This window comes from Erithacus rubecula (assembly GCF_903797595.1).
Source record: "Erithacus rubecula genome assembly, chromosome: 4".
Classification (NCBI taxonomy): domain Eukaryota; kingdom Metazoa; phylum Chordata; class Aves; order Passeriformes; family Muscicapidae; genus Erithacus; species Erithacus rubecula.
Genome location: NC_136686.1, coordinates 44,553,074 through 44,571,550, shown reverse-complemented (window position 1 = coordinate 44,571,550; position 18,477 = coordinate 44,553,074). Strand labels below are relative to the sequence as shown.

The window sequence follows — 18,477 nt, the reverse complement described above, 5'->3', positions numbered from 1 at the left end:
GGCATGTAAATCCACAGTAGAAGCATAGCCACAGTCCATCACTTACATTTCTTCAGAGTCACTTTGTCACTTTGCTCTGCTGTGGGAAGGTCTTTTCCTTTTTGCTCAAACTCTTCCTTCCAAAAGTGTCTGTCACATCTATGGCAGATAAGGACAAAAGGTCCTTAACTTTCACTTGAAGTTACCTAAGGGTAAAAAGGGAAAGAAACACAATAAGTGCAAGCATTCATATTGTATTTTATTGCAAGGTGTTACAACCATCTTTTTAAAACACACTTCAGTGTCATCCTTATAGATATGTATTGCACACCAAACAAAAAATCCCACACATTTCACATCTTCCTTTCTTTGTATGAGATAGGTGGAGTAGTCACTGCTCCTAGATCAGTCACCTGCTCCATTCCTGAGATTCATAGTAACAAGATTGTATTTCTTTGAAAAAGCAAGTATACAAGTTAAAAGATGATTTCACATTATTGATTATTTATTTTGTACCACAAACACACTGTGAATACTTTTGGCTGAGAGCAAGCAGGAAAACAAAATTTCTTGAGCACAGATTCACTATAAACCATTCTGCCTAGGCAGTATTGATAAAAAATCTAATCTGAATCTTCTGTTAAACAAAATAGCTCTCTATTGCATTATATCTTTCTCCTCAGAAAGTGAGACCTGGGGTTTACAATACATAGGTCTCATTAAAATTTCTCCATGAAAACTTAAAACTCATCACTCCATTACAGTCAAATCTATAAATTATTTAGGATGCTTTTAGAAAAAAATTATTTAGAAAGTAATAAAGGACAAAGTGTAGCATGTCATTTGCCACTGTATTAATCCCTACCTTGAAAAGTGTGCTCCACCCTCTTGTCCAGCACAGAACAAAAAACTACAGAACTAACTAGCAAAGGTTCAGAAAAGAAAACATACTCGATCAAAGGCTTAAAACAGTTTCCATATACGAAGAAGAATTCAGTATGCCACCAATATCCAGACTGGAAAAAAAGCTGATTAAGGAAGGGCATGATAGAAAACAACAAATGCTAAAGAAGATGGAAAGACTGCACAGACATTATATGTTTCCTATCCCTTGAACACAAGAACCTAATAAAAGCCAAGTTCAAAAGAAAAATGGGAGTTTCTTCTCCACAAATTGTGTGACAGAACTGTGAACTTCTACCCAAGGATGCTGTTTGTGCAAGGAGGTGTTGTAAGTCAAGAGGAAGATGGAGAAATCTTCAGAAGACAGCCACCAATGGAGATAGATGACAGATTAAACTAACCATTGGTCTGACCAGGATGACCAGTCCTATCTCCTTGTATATTCACTTATGTTAGTGCTAATTCAACAGATTTTATATCCATTTTACACAGATCTATTTACCACTCACAGTAATGAGAATTACTACATTAGGTACTCAGGGAGTCTAGTCTTAGTTCCATTTGAAGTACAGGTTGGATCCTTTTGAACACCAAAGAGAAATCCCATGATTCTCTGTACTTTACTATATGCTTAATAAATTTGATTGATTTTTCCAAAACACCATCACCCATGAACAAAAAATCAAATCAAATGAGGTAGCAAAGTCTTACTGTAAAGCAGCAGTAGCCTTCCTCTCCCCAGTCCACAGTCCCAAAGCACCCAGGGCAGAGGGCTACAAAGCAAGGTTCTGCTTCTCAAGTTGTTCACTGGTCTCATGGGTTTGAGTCTAACTTCATCCATATGTTCCCACTCAGTTCAACACTTATATAAATGCAGGTCAGCATCTCCATTTCCCAAGTTCCATCTCAAAGTAAACCTTAAAAATCATATACTCTATTCCAATATCTTCTCTTTTGCTTTAATCTCTAGGATACAGCAGTGTTTCTGATTTATTTTGGGTAAGTGCAGATCAATTAAAATTCCTTCAGGGAAGCCTTCTGAACCAGCAGAAAGTGAATGACTGTCATCAGGAACAAACACTTTTTGCTGTCATGGACTGGCATGTCACACTTTTGAGCAAAAACTATGTTAATTAATTCTGTCCATACCTACCAGGTGTACCAAAGGAATATAACCAGTCCTTTCTGCTGTCTTACTAGATACAGTTCTTTGTATCTCTATCCCTATATGTAGAGCTGTGCATTAGCACATTATATGAAGAAGCAGCCTGTACTAGCACAAAAAACCAGCAGGACAGAAATAACTCTGTTCAGACATCAGTATGCAACCAAAATCCCTTTTGCAAGATGCATGAATTAATACCCCCAAATATCACCCAAAAACCAGTATTCTTCCAGTATATCTGCATACATACCTATTCATTAACACTCTTTTTAGACCCTGCAGTGTGGAATTTTGTATAATTGACACTTTTTTGGTCAGTTTGAAATATTGACTCAAAGTACATTTGCTGCTCCTCTGAAAAATAAGAGCTTGCTACAATGTTTGCTGTTCTCTCTGCTTCTGCAGCTTAAATGGCTTCACTGAGGATGAAAGGAAATTCACCATACAGGATGCTAATGATCAAAGACTCAAATACCACTGGCCTATAGCAACATTTGCCCAGCTTTTCTGTTTAGAGCAATAGGGGTAGGAATATAACCAGAAAGCCCAAAAGGTATTCAAGGTCTGCTTGATATCCTTCATATCAGTTCGATAATAACTATAAATTAGAGCAAGCTGTACCAAACAAGAACCAAATGTTTTAGTCCTGATATATGAGCAAAGACAAGCTTTTTGAAAAATGGCAAAATTCAGAGATGTGGGTTCCAGATATGTTAACAGAAGGTAAAATACTATTGCAGGATAAACCCATTGAAATCAATTTGACAGCAGCAATAACAATTCAGAATTATCATCACCACTACATAAACACCGAGAAAAAAACACATGAGAACAGGTGGCTACCTACTGGTTGTCAAATAAAAGTGTTGATTTTCACTCTTTCCACATGTGGCTTCAAGTTGCCATCAACAAGTTTACATTGCAAAATCTTCCCATGAATATCAACTTGACTCTCAAACAAGTGTACATAAAGGGGAAAAGTTGATATGCAATTATATCACTTGCAAATCAACAGCAAACCCAAAAATTGTATAAACCAAAAATGCTTTCTTTTCAACCATTTGTAATATAATTTCATTTGAAGGTTAAATAAGCATTCATGCCTGCTTTTAAAATTTATTCCATATATTCCTTAATTCAATTATACCTGGTAGAAATCCACTTACATCAAAGATACATTAAGAAGTTTTTACATGAAGAATTTCTTAGATTATGTTTTGTTTTTTTTATTTCTGAAACAGCACAGTGATACAAGTAATCTGTGATTTTAAAGACACAAATATATTTCAGAGTACACATGTATTAATTTGGGATTTTAAAAGCTACACTTGTGTGCAAACTCACACCATTCCCTTAAATTACCTAAGACACAAAGTAAAAGCTATACATCATAACATGATCTTATTAACATAACAGTTACAGGACTTTTTTGGCAATTCAGAAATATACAGCTGCATGACAAAGCCATCTGAAATAGGAGCTGATAAAATACTTCATGTCTCAACTGTCGCGTATTCTTAAGAGTTTGCTGAAGAAAAATGCAATAGAGAAAAAGCATTTGAGGACTATACAAGGAAATTAGTTAATACTTTTGGGATTAATATGATACAAAATTCCATTTTTGTAGATAAGCATCCTATTAATTTTACTTTCAATACATATAGCCTATTTGGTGCAACTCAACAAAAAACTAGAGTAGAATGTGGTCTCATATCATATTGTATAAAATCAAGGACTGGATTGGACTTTTGATTCTGATTTGGTTTAAGATTGAACAATATTTACTCTCATTTCTAATTGTATGGACTGCCTAATGTAGTTTTACAAACCTGTGTCTTTAGAACCATGTTTATCTGAAAGTCTTTATCCAGAAATCTTACCTCAAAAAACATAAACTCACAAAAATAACTACTGCTTCGCTAATAATGCAAAAAAATATTGTTAAGAAAGATGCATTAAAAAAATGGCAAAAGATAAAAATATATATGTACTGAAGTCCCTCACAGCTGATCTGTGGTATCATTGTCCTAACATGGAAATAAGACAATGAGTAAACAAGAGATCAACCATGATGAAAATAATTAAAGCAATAAAGGTGTTATACTGCAAACTTCTCTAAATGTTGTGCTATTAAACTAAATCAAGCTCTTTGATTTATCTGCAATTTAAGAAACCTCATTATGCTATGATAAGAAAAAAAAAAAAAAGCTTCAGAAAAATTCGAGCTGGCCCTTCCCCTACATAATAGTAATAAAATAAAAAAAAAAATGAAAAAAAAAAAGTAGGATAAATTATGTATCTACAGGTAAAAACATCTTTCTACTATGGATTAGTGCCATGAAGATAATAAAAAATCTTCCATATGTTTTTATAGAGATCTCCTGCAGGACCTGAAAAACATGCTAAAATTCTGAATATTTTAAAATCTATTCCACTCATCAGTTTTATACCAAATTCTTCAAATCGCCTGGATTTGGATTACCATGAAGATTTAGGGGAATATTCCTCATTTCTCTTGCATATTTAGTCAGTACTTATTTAAAATATATTGAGCAGAAATACAACCTTAAACTGAATTGAAAAAGGATAGAATGGCAAGAAAACAAACTAAATACCTATGTCTAAATAATTCCTGTCCACCATCCCAAAGGAAATTATATATATGAGATGGATGAGAGAAGACACAGGCTGACTAGTTCTACCAGGAAATCCACCAAGATATAATGCTGGATTTGGGACAAACACATATAATATTTGGCAAATTGCTGTTAAACTAAAATCCGAGCTTGGAAATGTTCAATAGATAGTGGCAAATTTATATAGAACTTCTTGTGGCAAATATGTCTGGGAATATTTTACTCCAGTCATCACCAGTGGGAAAAGAGCCACCTCCTTTCCCCCATATTCCTTCCAGCTCTATCTGCCCTTCTCTTTCTGACATTAGCCTGTCATTCAGCACAGGACAAGCAGCAGGAGCTGAAGAAATGAATGCTGAGCAGTTCAGTATGATTCCAGACAAGGAGCATCACATACAATTCAGCCCATCAGGGTTATGCAATCAACACCAACACTAATGTGATGGTAGCAGGAATTCAAGTTTGGGTTTTAATCCACCTCATTGCTAACTAGTTTGGATCCCTATTCCTTGAGAGAAGATTATTCATTAATGTCCAGTACTGTTATGGTGCTGCAGCACTTTAAATTACTGGCAGGGGTGTAAAAGTTTTCTACAGAGAGAGAGATGTGAGAAATTCCGTAAAATTCCATTTGGATTTTTTCCCCACTATTTCTCCTTTTTCTCTTTATTTTCCCTCCCCACTATCCCTTTTGCTGAAAACACTGTCCCCCTCTGCTGCTGTGAGGAACACAACACGTGCATGGAGCCAGCAGGGACAGGACAAGAGGCCAGCAGTGAGTGACAGCAGGACCCCTCCTTGTCACCTCAGGCCACGCCAGAACGCAATGGGCTTAGGCAGGGTGGACTGAGAGTCAGCAGTGCTGAAGCCAAAGGTACAAGGGCATGAGGTTTTAAAATCAGATTATGGGTGATGAAACTCTGGAGACTGTGGCAGGCCAGACAACAGGAGCATATGTTTATTTGAGAGGGTGATTTACATTGTTATGCAGGAAAACGTAGAGTTTAACTAAAAATGTGAACATGTCTGTCTATGCTTGATCTCATGGACCTATTGTTTCTGGGTGCTGTAAATAAAACTGCATCCTGGGGATATCTTTAAATTCAAAATTTTACTTCTGAACTTTGGCAGATTGGGATGTAAATAAATGCTCATTTACACTGGAGTTTTTTAAGAGAGTTAGATTTATTTTATTGTCATTATTTAATTGAATTGTAGCTATTTCTCTCACAAAGCAATGCAAATCACTTTTTTGAACAAGTGCTATTTGTACTGTCTACTTCATTTCACCTATACAGAGTGGAGTGGTTTTGAGGTAAAGGTAAAATTTCCGGAGTATGCACCAGCACAACGACTTAAACCACTCTAATCTGGAGCCAAAGCAGCCCTAACTTCCTTAACCTTCTTTATCTTCACCTGCAGACCCTCCTCTCTTGTGCTAACTTTAAAGCAGTCCTGCAAAACACGTGAACAACTTTTGACCATCCTTGCTAGAGTGAGACAGCAGTGAGGAGATGTAACACAGATAAGGTGAGAGCCCACAATTGTGATGTGGCATGGCTTGCTCCCCTGTGGAAGCCCAGCCTGGGTGCCTTGGAGTGTAGAATGATGAACATTTGCTCCAGTGGCAGAGGCAGCACCAGTGCCACCTCATCCTTCCCTGCACTGGCCACTGAGCTGAGCCAAGGAAAGCATGCAAGAAGCAATATGATCAGCCACACTGAGAAATTAATCTAGATCAAAAGTAAATGGGCTAAACAAAAGTCCACCAGACCCACAAAGCACTGCATGAACATGTTTAGAGGTATAGCAATGATGAGAAGGAACCAGAGAATGCTTAAGCCAGTCCTACAACTAAAGAAGCATTTACCCCACCATGATCTGATTAGCTGATGGAGTCCACAGTCAAAAGCTATCAGATATCACTGCAGCCTGGCAAGATCCCCAGCACCAGCTGCCTCCCCCTCCACTCCTCCCAAGCCTACAAAGACACACTAAAAAGAAGTGCAAAGACCCACACTGCAAATGAGATGGAAGTGCAGTCCTCGGGGCACAGGTGTAGGCTCTGTGACAAGGACAGGCTGCAGAAGGGCAGCAAGGACTATAGCATTAACACTCAGCAGCTGCTGGGTTTAATTTACATGTCTTAGAGAACTGGGGCCCATTATTAGGGTGGATGTACACCAGCCTGGCATGCTTTGGTTTATTATCATTACATCTGTACATAGGTATGGACAAGCTTATGTTCAATACCCTAAACACTCCATCGTTAGCATTCATATCATAAACTGAAAACTAAATAAAAGTCTATTTCTTGGCCTTAAGATTGAACAACTTTTCAAAATCTCCAAAAGAAAATCCTAAATTCTACTTTATATCCCTTTTCATTTTAAAGATATTGATTCTTACAATGTATTTATAACATTTTTTTCCAAATGATATGGCTGCACTGTCTCTAATATGAAGTACCTAACATATACATCATCTACATCATTTAGAGCATGTATAAAATAATTTTGGTCCATCATTCTACAATTTTTTCACTTTTAAATAGCTTTTTTTAATAGATGCAGGAAGGCAATCATTAAATTAAATCTTAATATGAGCTATCGGTTTGTAGACAGGGGAGCAAAATATGGTATGATGGAACTCACAGTTCAATAAATTCTGGGATTCATATTTAATAATTTTGTTTTCTTACATTAATTTTCTACACAATTAAAAACTAATAATTAAAAACAAAAAAAAAAAGGAGAAAATGGGGGGAAATACTTTATCTGCATTTCTCTTCCAATTCCATTTGGACAACAGTATTTCCTAAACATAGCCTATTCACTGCTGGATGTGTAATTACCTTCAGTTCATAGTCTAGACATTAATGCTTTCGTAGTATTTAAGACTCCTTGTAACACGCTTGCTGCTTTAAGTAAGCAAGGCTAAATCTTGACCAGATAAATTAGCAAAGAATGCAATAAAAGCTGCAATAAAAGAACTTTATCCTCCAAACCTTCAAGTTGCTGCTAAATGAGATTTCTTTGAAATGCAGATCAGTTGAACTAGATTAGTGAATTTTAGCTCCTGTCAACATCATAACAAAATACAAATACAATTGTTCACTGGCCTTATCTCCATGCTTCCATCTGCTGCCTTGTTATTTACTTTCCTTGATTTACTATGCAGATCTAAATAAGACACATCAAGGAGGGCTTACAACACAATGGCTTCTTAAGCTTTACATCAAGGTATTTGAAACTGAAGCCCTGAAAGGGCTGCCATCAAAGACATATCTCTAATGAACTTCCATATCAGAGAGGTTTGGTATTTAATACTGCTGTGAAAAGAAAAAGCTACAAATCAGAATGGCCTATGAAGGAAAATGTCTGCAAATCTTGATGAGATTAGTACCTACCAGAATTAATATCCCAATAAAAATGATATCTGGTTCACTGAAGAGTTAAAATTCCAACCTTTGCAAAAATAATGCCTAGTGTCAGAATGGGAAAACTCAGCTGACAAGGTTGAAACATCAGGGGGGCATTCTTTTTTCTCCACAAAATGTTCAAAAAAAATTTTTTTTTTCTGGTGGCTTGATTAAAATACTGTTGACAAACTAGCCACGGAATGAAATAATTAACATACGACAGCGCTACTGTGGTGCTTTCTGCAACAGTGGAATTTTAAAGTACCTTGAAAAAAATTAGCAGCAAATTCATGGCAAAATAACATAATCTGAAATGACAGCATGCAACATTTCTTCATCAATTTTACTATTTCTCTTTCTCCCCCACAGCAATCTATGGCAGTGCAGGATAAAATCTTCTGTCAGTTTGCTTAAAAAAAAAATTCTTAAGTGCCATTTCTATTACATGCCACAGCCCTACTTGTGAAGTACAATAAACAAAGAAGTTTCCTCCTCATGATTTAAACTCTCTTTACATACCTGATAGATTAAACAAATATAAACATCTTAGAGTTTCCAAAGTTCAGGCATAACCTTGCTCAGTAAACCCCCAGTTCTTGCAGCGTGCTGCCATTTGACAGGAATTTTTTTGCTGGGCATTGAAGTACATAAACAAACGATACTTTTCTTTCTTATGAAAACATTTCAATCATTTATGTCCTTCTATAGCAAGGGAAGATCCCACAAGCGTGTTCTGTGCTGTGGATCAATCAGCTCCAAACCGAAGTAGACGTGTTGTATGCTCCAGTGCCTGGAAATCATGCTGCAGGCTCACCAGATGATGAAAACAGAGGTATGCAGTGCAGGGGAGCCCCACATGGCACCGCTGGCTTCTGGGCATGTCAAACTTCACAACTACCCTACAGTCAATGACAGCAAACACCTTCCCTTTACTTCTTGCCTCCAAACATGTACTTGTCTTTCTACCCTCCTTCCAAATTGGAGGCAGTCTTCCAGAAACAAAGCCCCCAAAGAGAAGCAGCATCCCATGGCTGTACTGCAGAAACCAGAGTTGCCTTCTTGCTGTATTTCATTCCGCGTGGGATATGTTCCAGGCTTACTTATGGCCAAGAGAGACCACCACTATTCCTTGTTTAATGAAATGACAAAACAACAGATTTGCATATGTAGAAGCAGGTGCTGTAACAGGTTTGACGACTCTTGACCTAAAGCACGTAAAATGATTTATCAGCAACAGCTGCCCCTGAGGTATTTAGGCTCTGATGGACAGTCAGAACTTCACCATCTGCACCGCCGTGTGTTAAAAACGACAACCTGAATTAAAAGCTGGTCAACAAATCTCATATAACTAATGCCTTCCATATCCTCATCCATATGCTGAATTCCCAAGACACACAACACTTGGATTATCCATTATAAATACCAGTCTTTGAATCTAAATAAAACAAGACAATCTAGGAAGATGTGAAAAGTAAGTGCTTAGCAGTTGCTACCTAATTTACAAAGCACCTACTCAAATAATACTTTGGATGTACATATGTTTGAAATGCTTCTATGATTTCATATCATGATATAAGCATATATTCTTTCAAAGTAGCATTATATGTCTTTTCAGAATTTAAAACTCTATAAATATCTACATAGGCATTTCTTGAATGCCCTGACAAAAAAACTGATTGATAGGAAAATATCTCAGAGCATCTGTGTTCTCTGCACAGTGAAGGTATCCCAGGGTAGTGAGGTTTGCAGTTTGTGTTCTGATTTTTCCCTGTGAAGGGGAGATGTGGGGTTTTTTTCCCCCAGACCAGAGGAGGGAACCTGAGAGTCTGAATATGACCCCTTGGTGAGCACAGTGACTTGTTCTGGAGCTATGCTAGCAGAAGGCAGCGCCATATGCCCCAAGCCCCAACTTGGATGCTCTTTCTACAGTCTAATGTGCTTGTCAAAAGATGTTAAAATCACAGATTTACTTTCTCTGGATACATTTTATTATTGTAAAAAGCAAAAAGAAAGGCAAATACAATGTATTATGACTTATATAGACTAACATCCAAAATGTACTTCCTTCAGTTAAAACTGTAAGATCTTTTTTATCAATGAACAGTTGCTGATGTTTTTAGCATTATGGCAATCTTATGTTTTATATCAATCACAGTTATTGTAACTCTTATTGATTAAAAACTACATTCTTCTCTTTAATGTTAATAATTTTTCTTCTCATACAAACAAGGAAAAATACAACTCATTATCTGGAAATGAGAAAAAATTACTGAATGTTGCTTCATTGAATTTCACTAAACTTTTAATTATTTCATTTTAAAGACTCAGAACACCAGACATCTTACTAATGTAAAATAGGCAGGAAAATTACTAAAATAAGAAAAAATTAATCCATGAAGCACATACTGGAAGCAAATCTAAAAAAAATAAAAAGTGTGCTTCACAGTATTCCTAAAGATAACTTAAAACTTGGTGGCACATATAAATTCATTTCGTTCATACTTTGGCCTTTAGTTTTTAGAAAAAATACAAGCATTTTTAAAAATATATATTTATGCACATACATATATTTGCAGGCACTGCTGAAAGACAGGAGGTTGTTTCTTTTTCTCAAGCATATAATAAAATTATCTTCCAGAATTTTGTAAGATTCAAATATCTTTTAAACAGATACAATTTCTTACAAAAACAATGAAGACTTGGAAAAAAAAGTTCAATTTATTTACTTGCTAGGTTGTAACTGTCTGTTGAGAGATATAGTGATCCCCTCAAGAGCCTAAATATTTAGACAAATTTTAAAATGTGTATTATATACTTGACAGAAGGTATTTACATGACAGCCCAGAGCTTAAGCAATATGATATGAAATATTTCCCCATAAAACAAAGTTAGGAAAAAAGTGCAGCTCAGCCACATAAAGAGGCTTGAGATTAAAAACATAAGCATTTAGAAAAAGATTAGCCATATAAGTGTTTGCCTCAAAATTGTGATAACCTTCATCCTACTTCCCAATTCACTGGATGCTGTGTATGAGTTTATGAAAAGAGAAGATGAGCAGCTCACAGCACCTACTCTGTGTCTCCTTTTGCTGAGCTGTTTAATTGCCTGCTGGTTATCTGGTGCTGCATCCTAGGTGGGCACAGAGGGATGCCCTCAGCTGCACTGTCCAGGGGATGTCCAAGAGACAGAAACTGGTAAAAGGTATAAATAAGCCTTGATGGCAAGGGTGGACTCCTGCCATCTCCCTAAAACACAGCACAGCTCTCCCCAACACAGATGCTGTGCAGGCTGAGGGCTCATCTATCACTTTGTGACCTCCTGCATTTCATCTTGGTAGTATTAAACAAACTACGTATTTTGAAACCAGATATTTTGTTGCAGATTTTGACAGTAACACACACATTCATCAAGGACAATTTTAAAACACCACCATGACTCGGGAGAATTCTCCCACCCTCCACAAAGACCATGAAGAGTGAGACTTGGGAGCCCAACACGGCCAAAACAAACTGCCAACACATGAAAAACATGTACAGAAAAACCTGACAAATAAACTTACAGCATATTCTCCCACTGTATTTTGTTCTTTTCAGAAGACAGATGAGCTTTGGAAGGAGCACTGAGCTGGCTCAATGCAGCCATTGGGCACTTCATAATTGTGAATTGCTGCCACCAAGCAGCAACTCACCAGAAAAAAAGGTGTGAAAGGTTTGCAAGAATATAAGCATTAAAAAGTTATTGTGTGAGCATGGAGAACCTTTCAGACTCAGGGAAAACAAGTACCTCAGGAGAACTATATCAATTAAAAGAAGATGCAAAAGCAAAGACCAAAGGGATTAACAAGGAGCAAACCCAGAGTCAAAAATTAAATTGGAAATGCCTGTTCAAATAATTTAGGTTTGAACCATTTTCACTTGCTTTCATGTAATACTAAAATCAGATTAATCCTATCTGTCTTTAAACACCTACACAGGATATAATCTCTACGTAATGCAGTGCTCCTAGCAGAGCCTGTGGTTTTCCTCTGTATGGGAAGCCAGGGAGAGGAGCTCCTCCAGCTCAGGAGCATCAGTGAAGCACCTGATGTTTGAATGGATGAACCCAGCACTCCTAGGATGAATCACAAGAGGGAGCATAAGTTATTTGGAAGAGAAGAGGAATTGCTGAATATTTTCTAAACTGAATGGAACTTGAGTTTGAAAAACATCCACCTTTAATTAATAGAAAAAGACTCATGTAGTCCAGATCATACATCAAATCTTACAATGGATCTCTCCACAGAGGAAGACAGATTTATTTTTTCCCTTGTATTTCAGACTTTAAGTATCTATTATTGAATTCTGTGAATTTAAGGGTATTTGCTAAGTTAATTTGGATACAAAAGCAAACGTTTTGCTACATTTAGCTATATCTTTTGACATTTGAATAAACGAAAAGCTAAGATATGAGGGGGAAAAATGCTGAGGATATTTATTTTAAAAGCCTCAAAACCAAAACTCAAAATCAGCACATATGGACATCACATACTTGTGGACTATAACAAACATAACACTTGTCAAAGAAGTTATTTCTTATTCTACTCTCCCTTCAAATTATAAAGCAATCTTAATATTGAAAACTGTTACCTTTATGATATATGCAGAATGGTTTGTTTACCAGACACTAATTTTCTTAATGTATTAAGTTGCTCAGAGAGGTAATCTTTATGTTTGCAGCACATAAAATATTGATTATTAGTATTTTATAATAAAATAAGATGACTAGTAAATTTTCAGATATAATCTCTCCAATAAGTCTATTTCCTTTGTTTACATGCATCAATTATTTTAAAATTTAAAAACAGAATCTTAAAAGTGAAAAAAAACCAATTACAAAATGTTCTTTATTTGCAATTAAATTCCAAGGTTGCAGAATTCTGTATCTGTCCCAATTTTAGAGAATTGCTTAAGGCCTCTGCCAACCAACTTTCAAGAGGATTAGCTGTAATGAAAATGCAATATATGTAAATACAACCACGTATTTAAATGTCAAATATTTCAAACACAATAGAAAAATTACAAATTCAAAGTTATCTTTTCAAACATAATTCTATCAATTCCTTTCATGAAAGATAAAAACTTGGAAACAGCCTTTTTATACTGTACAAAACATACAATGTGGCAACATATTAACTTAGCCTTCTTAACATATCTCATTGTTGAACTGAATGTGTTTTCTTTATGAACACACAACATACCCCATCTTTAACACCAATTTTACATACTTCAGATTCACCTTGTGAATTCAGAAGAGTCTTGTTCCCTGTGCTAAAGCCAACAAAAATAAGGTAGAGTATGAACTTTAAATAGCACATTTCCCCCTGTGCTCTTTGGGTATCTTGTTTACTTGACATGATGTACAATATTAGCACATGAGAAAGAATACAATTACAAAAGAAAATAAAATCATGCAGCTAAAACTCTTCTGACTTCAGTCACATTTTTCTCATCTCTGGATGTGGTACAACCTTGCTGTGAACTATTAGCTTTCAGTACTTAGAGACAGACGGTTTCATACTGCTCAACAGAGATTACTGCTGTCTATCTAAATAGGGCTTACAGTGGCATCAGCATATTTTATTAACTCAGAACCATAAATCCTATTCTTATGTGCTTTAAAAGACCAATACTCCTAGGGTCAGTTAAATTTACAACAGAGTGGCACCTATGAGAAAGACACTTCACAGCAAGGATGTGCTGCTTTCCCCTTGGAAAATAAACAATATTTCAACACTGAGACAAAACAACAGTTTTCCAAGTAGATTTTTAGCTCATTGGAACATTACACTGTACCCCAATATACTTTATAATGCCTCACAACAGAGGTTTTCTTCATGTTTCAAAATTCTCCATTCTTGGCACACTGAGCAGATCCAAACTTCTGCTCTTCTGTGAAGCTTTATTTATAAACATAGGCTGTTATCAATGCTGTAAAATTTGGAGATTTGATTTTAAAGTAATAAAACAATTTTAATCAACATCTTCTTGAATTGTGAACTGTTTACTATTTTATCTTTTTTTGTAACACAACATTATTCACTAGAACTTCACTCTCAAGTAACAATATAACAATTCAATGCTATCACAGCTGTGAAAAGAAAAACTGAGCTTTGAAGCTATTTGATTTTGTCCCATCAAAACTGCTGTATTGTGCTGATTGCAGAATCTACTCAATTTGGTATTTTGTAACAAAAATGTAAAGCGACTACAAAAAGAGTCAGAAGTAAACACTTTGAACAACCTAATTCATTTTCAAAAAAACCCACCAAAACCCCTGCTGCTCCTTTTTAGAACAATACCTTGGCATTTAAAGACAAAATAAGAGCATGTGTATGACTTGTTTATAAGAGATAGAAATAAATCCTTTCTTAATGTACAGAGTACAAAGTTTTCTTTTGATAGTCTATGAACAACATTTAAAGAAATATTTGAGACACTTAGCCAATACTTTGACTATTTGGCAACCTCACCAATACAGCTGCTTAGACACATGGTGATGTGCATCATATACAGACTTCTGCAAAAACATCATCAACTCAGCACAAGCATGCAGCTTTAGCATACAGAGAGGAACAGCATGCAATTACACTGCTTGTAATGAGGTAGATATTGCATGATTATGTGGTACATCACTAGGAAACTGGGGAAATGCTGAGTCAAAAACACTGATGATTTGCATGATATTCATGCCAGCCAAAGTGTGGTTTGAAACAAACCAATGAAGTGGTTAGCCCTCAAAAAAAAAAAAAAAAAAAAAAAAAAAACTCAAAAAAACAAAAATTAAATAACCCCAAACCCCAAAAACATATGCATGCTATATTCTTTAAGGATAAAGACATCTAATAAATATGAAATTCAGTTACCCAAGTAAAATTACACAGGAGCTCCTTTCTTCAAATGCATTCCTGCCTGCATCTACATGAGTACCATGCTGACTTTGAGCAAGCAGGCAAAATCTCTGGTTTCTTGCATCTCAAACTTGATTCTTAGTAGGTTTTTCAATTCAGAGATTTACCAATTGGGCAACCCCCACTCTGCAAGAACACCATTGTCAGAGACACTGCTCACAGTGATGCAGGCGATTCTTCAGGGTGAATCAGTGGTCACAGGATTGTTTAAGGTGGGGCTAGTGGTTTAACAGCTCACTACAACCACAAAGGGAATGCTTCCCACCTCTTCTGTCTCTGCCTTTCCACATGAGCCACAGGCTCCCACTGCTTATATTATAAAGTCTACAGCAATCTCAGACCCCTCCAATTCACAGAAAAGGAAGAAAGCCTACACAGGCTTCTGCTAAATTAGTTTTTCACTGTGTTGCTGAGTTAACTTGACACAGAGAAGGGTCTGCTGAGCTCCAGATGAAGCCCAAGAGAGGTCACCAGCCCACACACATGAGCCCACAGGGGTGAGGGAAGGGGATGGCAGGCTGAAGACAAGGGACCAGGCAAAACCCTTTCTTTTTAATACTGGGAACAGCATATTGTAAGAAAGAGATCAGCTGTCTGTGAAACTAGAACTCCACTCCAAAACTGACTGTCTCCAGTTCAGTACTCACAATGAACCAACTTCTAGTTCATTCATACGTTACTGCTTTACTTTCTCAAGCACAGGAATTTTTTTGTCTTCCAAAAACCCTAGCTCAGACTTGCTTCTCAGAAAACACTTGGGTCCACTGTACATGCCACTGGCTACCCAGCAGCTCCAACACCTACTGAAATCCTGGCCAGACAAGCCCAGATTCACACTTCTTCCCACCCTCACAATAATCCTGAGCTGAAACAATTTGAGGGTTACAGTCAAGTTGCTACTCAATCTGTCTCACAGTAAAGAGTATCTAAATTTGTATGCCACTTCCTTCCAGTTAACACAATGAAAATCTGAGCTGGCTAAGTTATTTATTTGTTTGTACTTAAAAGAGGTGGGGAGGAAACAAAGAACAATATAAAGGAAAAAAAGAGCATTGTACTGGCCCATCATGTGTTCCATACGACTGTTCCTGGATTTGCTGAGTAGACTTACTCACAGTTGTATGTATTGTGCACTTATGTTCACTTTCAGTCTGTATTAAAGCAAATTGCAAAAAATGCAAGTGGAGACATAAAACTACTTTGTCAGTAGTGTGAGCAAAGGCTACTGCAAGCCAAAACACTCAACACAAACTCTTAAATAATTTAAATGACTTTTTGGAAGAAAGGTCTTGCACTTCCTGAAAGTAAAAGACAAAGAGCTTAAGCAGAGATGGCATTTTTGCAGGTGTTTGGAGAACTGTTTGAATAAGCATCATTTGGTCCTGTTGATAAACCGAAAGCAAAATTCATAGGTAGACATTAAATAAAGGTCATCCTTTAGTCATGGAGGCCAAAGACATCAGAGGAGAACAGATGGGGACAAAAAACTTATGAAAGCAGTAGAACCTGGTTTCACTGGTGGCATGCAGAGGTTTCCAGGCTACTCTACAGCTCCAAATTAATAATGATTAAGCATTTTGTCAACAATTTGAAAAACAGTTGTTCAAGCTTTCAAAGCTTGAAACTAAGTTTTAGAAAGTTTTAAGAACACAGTACTTTTTACCCAGACTTTCCAACTCAATCCTTAAATGCAACAACTTTTCTTTAGAGAAAAGTGGCTTTTGAGAATCATTTATTACCAAGTTAAGCCTCTGCTGCCAAGTGCAAGACAAGATCCTCCAATGGACACTACAAACTGTATATTGCAAAGAATCTGCAGGATGCTGCAGGTCCAGATCCAGACACATATCCAGCTGCTGATGTATGTTTCTTGGTTGTAAAACCAACTCATAACTCAGTCCATTTTGATTCTCCCTACTCACAGCAAAACACAGGCCAGTTTTTTACACACAGCAAATATCCATATCTCTTCTAAAGAAGCATCTGTATTCTCCCCTTGGTAGCTGAGTGAGTTCACTGATAAAGGCAGTATCTGTAGCACTTGGAAGATGTGGATACAATATATAGAAAAGTATAAAATACTGCTCTTAGCATAAGTACATTTTAATGTAAATTAAGGCATTATGGAAATTTAAACTTCAGTATGATGACATTAGCAGTTCACGCAATGCCTTACATGACAACTTGAGAGAAATTTTGTCCAAAGGAAAGAGCCCAAGTTTATTCTTTCATTTTACCACAACACCAAAAGATCTCCCTTATAATGTGACCATCTTGCTTGTTTCCCCTCTGAAATCCTGAACTGAAGATGGCTCCACAGCACACTCAGTACACCAGCCCTGAGGGTGACTCCAGGTGCAATCCCATTGCAGCTGAAGTTTACCTCCAAGCCCAGTCCTTCACAACCTCCATCCTTCCCAGCCTGAACCCTTCCATGTTTCCTGGATGGACTGTTTCAGAGCAGCATGAATCAGCAGGAAATCAACAACACAAAGAAAAATACAAAAATTGTAGTATATTTAAAAACTTAGGATGTTGAAAAGATTTAGAGAAACCTAAGGCATAATGGAGTTGATGCACAGAGATTCCACTGAGATGAGACAGGATTTACTGAAAATTTATCTCAGTCTCTGGTTCCTCTTCTGCAATTTTTCATTTCATTATTTTAAATTGACAGAAGTATCTCTGAGATCCTCTCTCTGGTGATTCTTCCAACTTCTTTCCTAGTTCCAGTCCTTCAAATGTTGCCCCACCTTTTGTATCTCCTTCAGAAAGGAGGGCAGCTTTCACATGGTACAAGTCACAGCTCTCCCACTTTCATTCCTTCTGTTCATATTCTTTATTATTATGTTTAACAGAAAGAGGGAACACAACAGGTTCCTACTGAACAAAGAGATTTACAACAAAAATAGAAAACTGAGACGGCATTAAGGCACTGGAGTTTATAGATAGCTGCAGGAGACAAGAGCACAAACTAAGGAAAAACTAAGTTATGATATTTAATGTCAAGGAAATACTCTCTCAGAATCTTAAAATTTCTCCTTTTTGCTGTCCACAGTTCTCAGCACTCAGAGCTTCCACCGTAAAATATTTCACAGGTGCATCAAGAAGCTTTACATGGATACAAGGGATTTTATTATAAGCCAACAAGGCCTGAAAATATGCCACTTATCTTGTAAGAATGATTTTTTACTAACTTATAACTTTTCAGACTAGACCAACAATATTTGTGCTACTGAGATTCACTGAGGTATTGCCAGTTCACAAAATGTTAATACAAATATTTTTATACCAGCTTTCATGCTGTCCATGTAACTCTAACAGATCTTCATGCCTTACAAGAAGTATGTGTATTTCATATCAGAGATGGAATAAGGTTCAAAGATATATATCCAAAGTCTTCAACCTACGAACAAGGTTTTTAAAA

General features: G+C 36.6%; 1 protein-coding gene across 11 annotated transcripts in view; it reads right to left on the bottom strand.

Annotated features, from left to right (window-relative positions):
- FOXP2 (forkhead box P2) overlaps positions 1–18,477 on the bottom strand; it is a 394,702-nt gene that overhangs the window by 334,629 nt on the left and 41,596 nt on the right. For all 11 annotated transcript variants that reach the window (XM_079304705.1, XM_079304713.1, XM_079304714.1 and 8 more), the window contains one exon: positions 47–185. The gene's annotated coding sequence lies outside the window, so the exon portion shown is untranslated. The remainder of the gene's footprint in view (positions 1–46; positions 186–18,477) is intronic.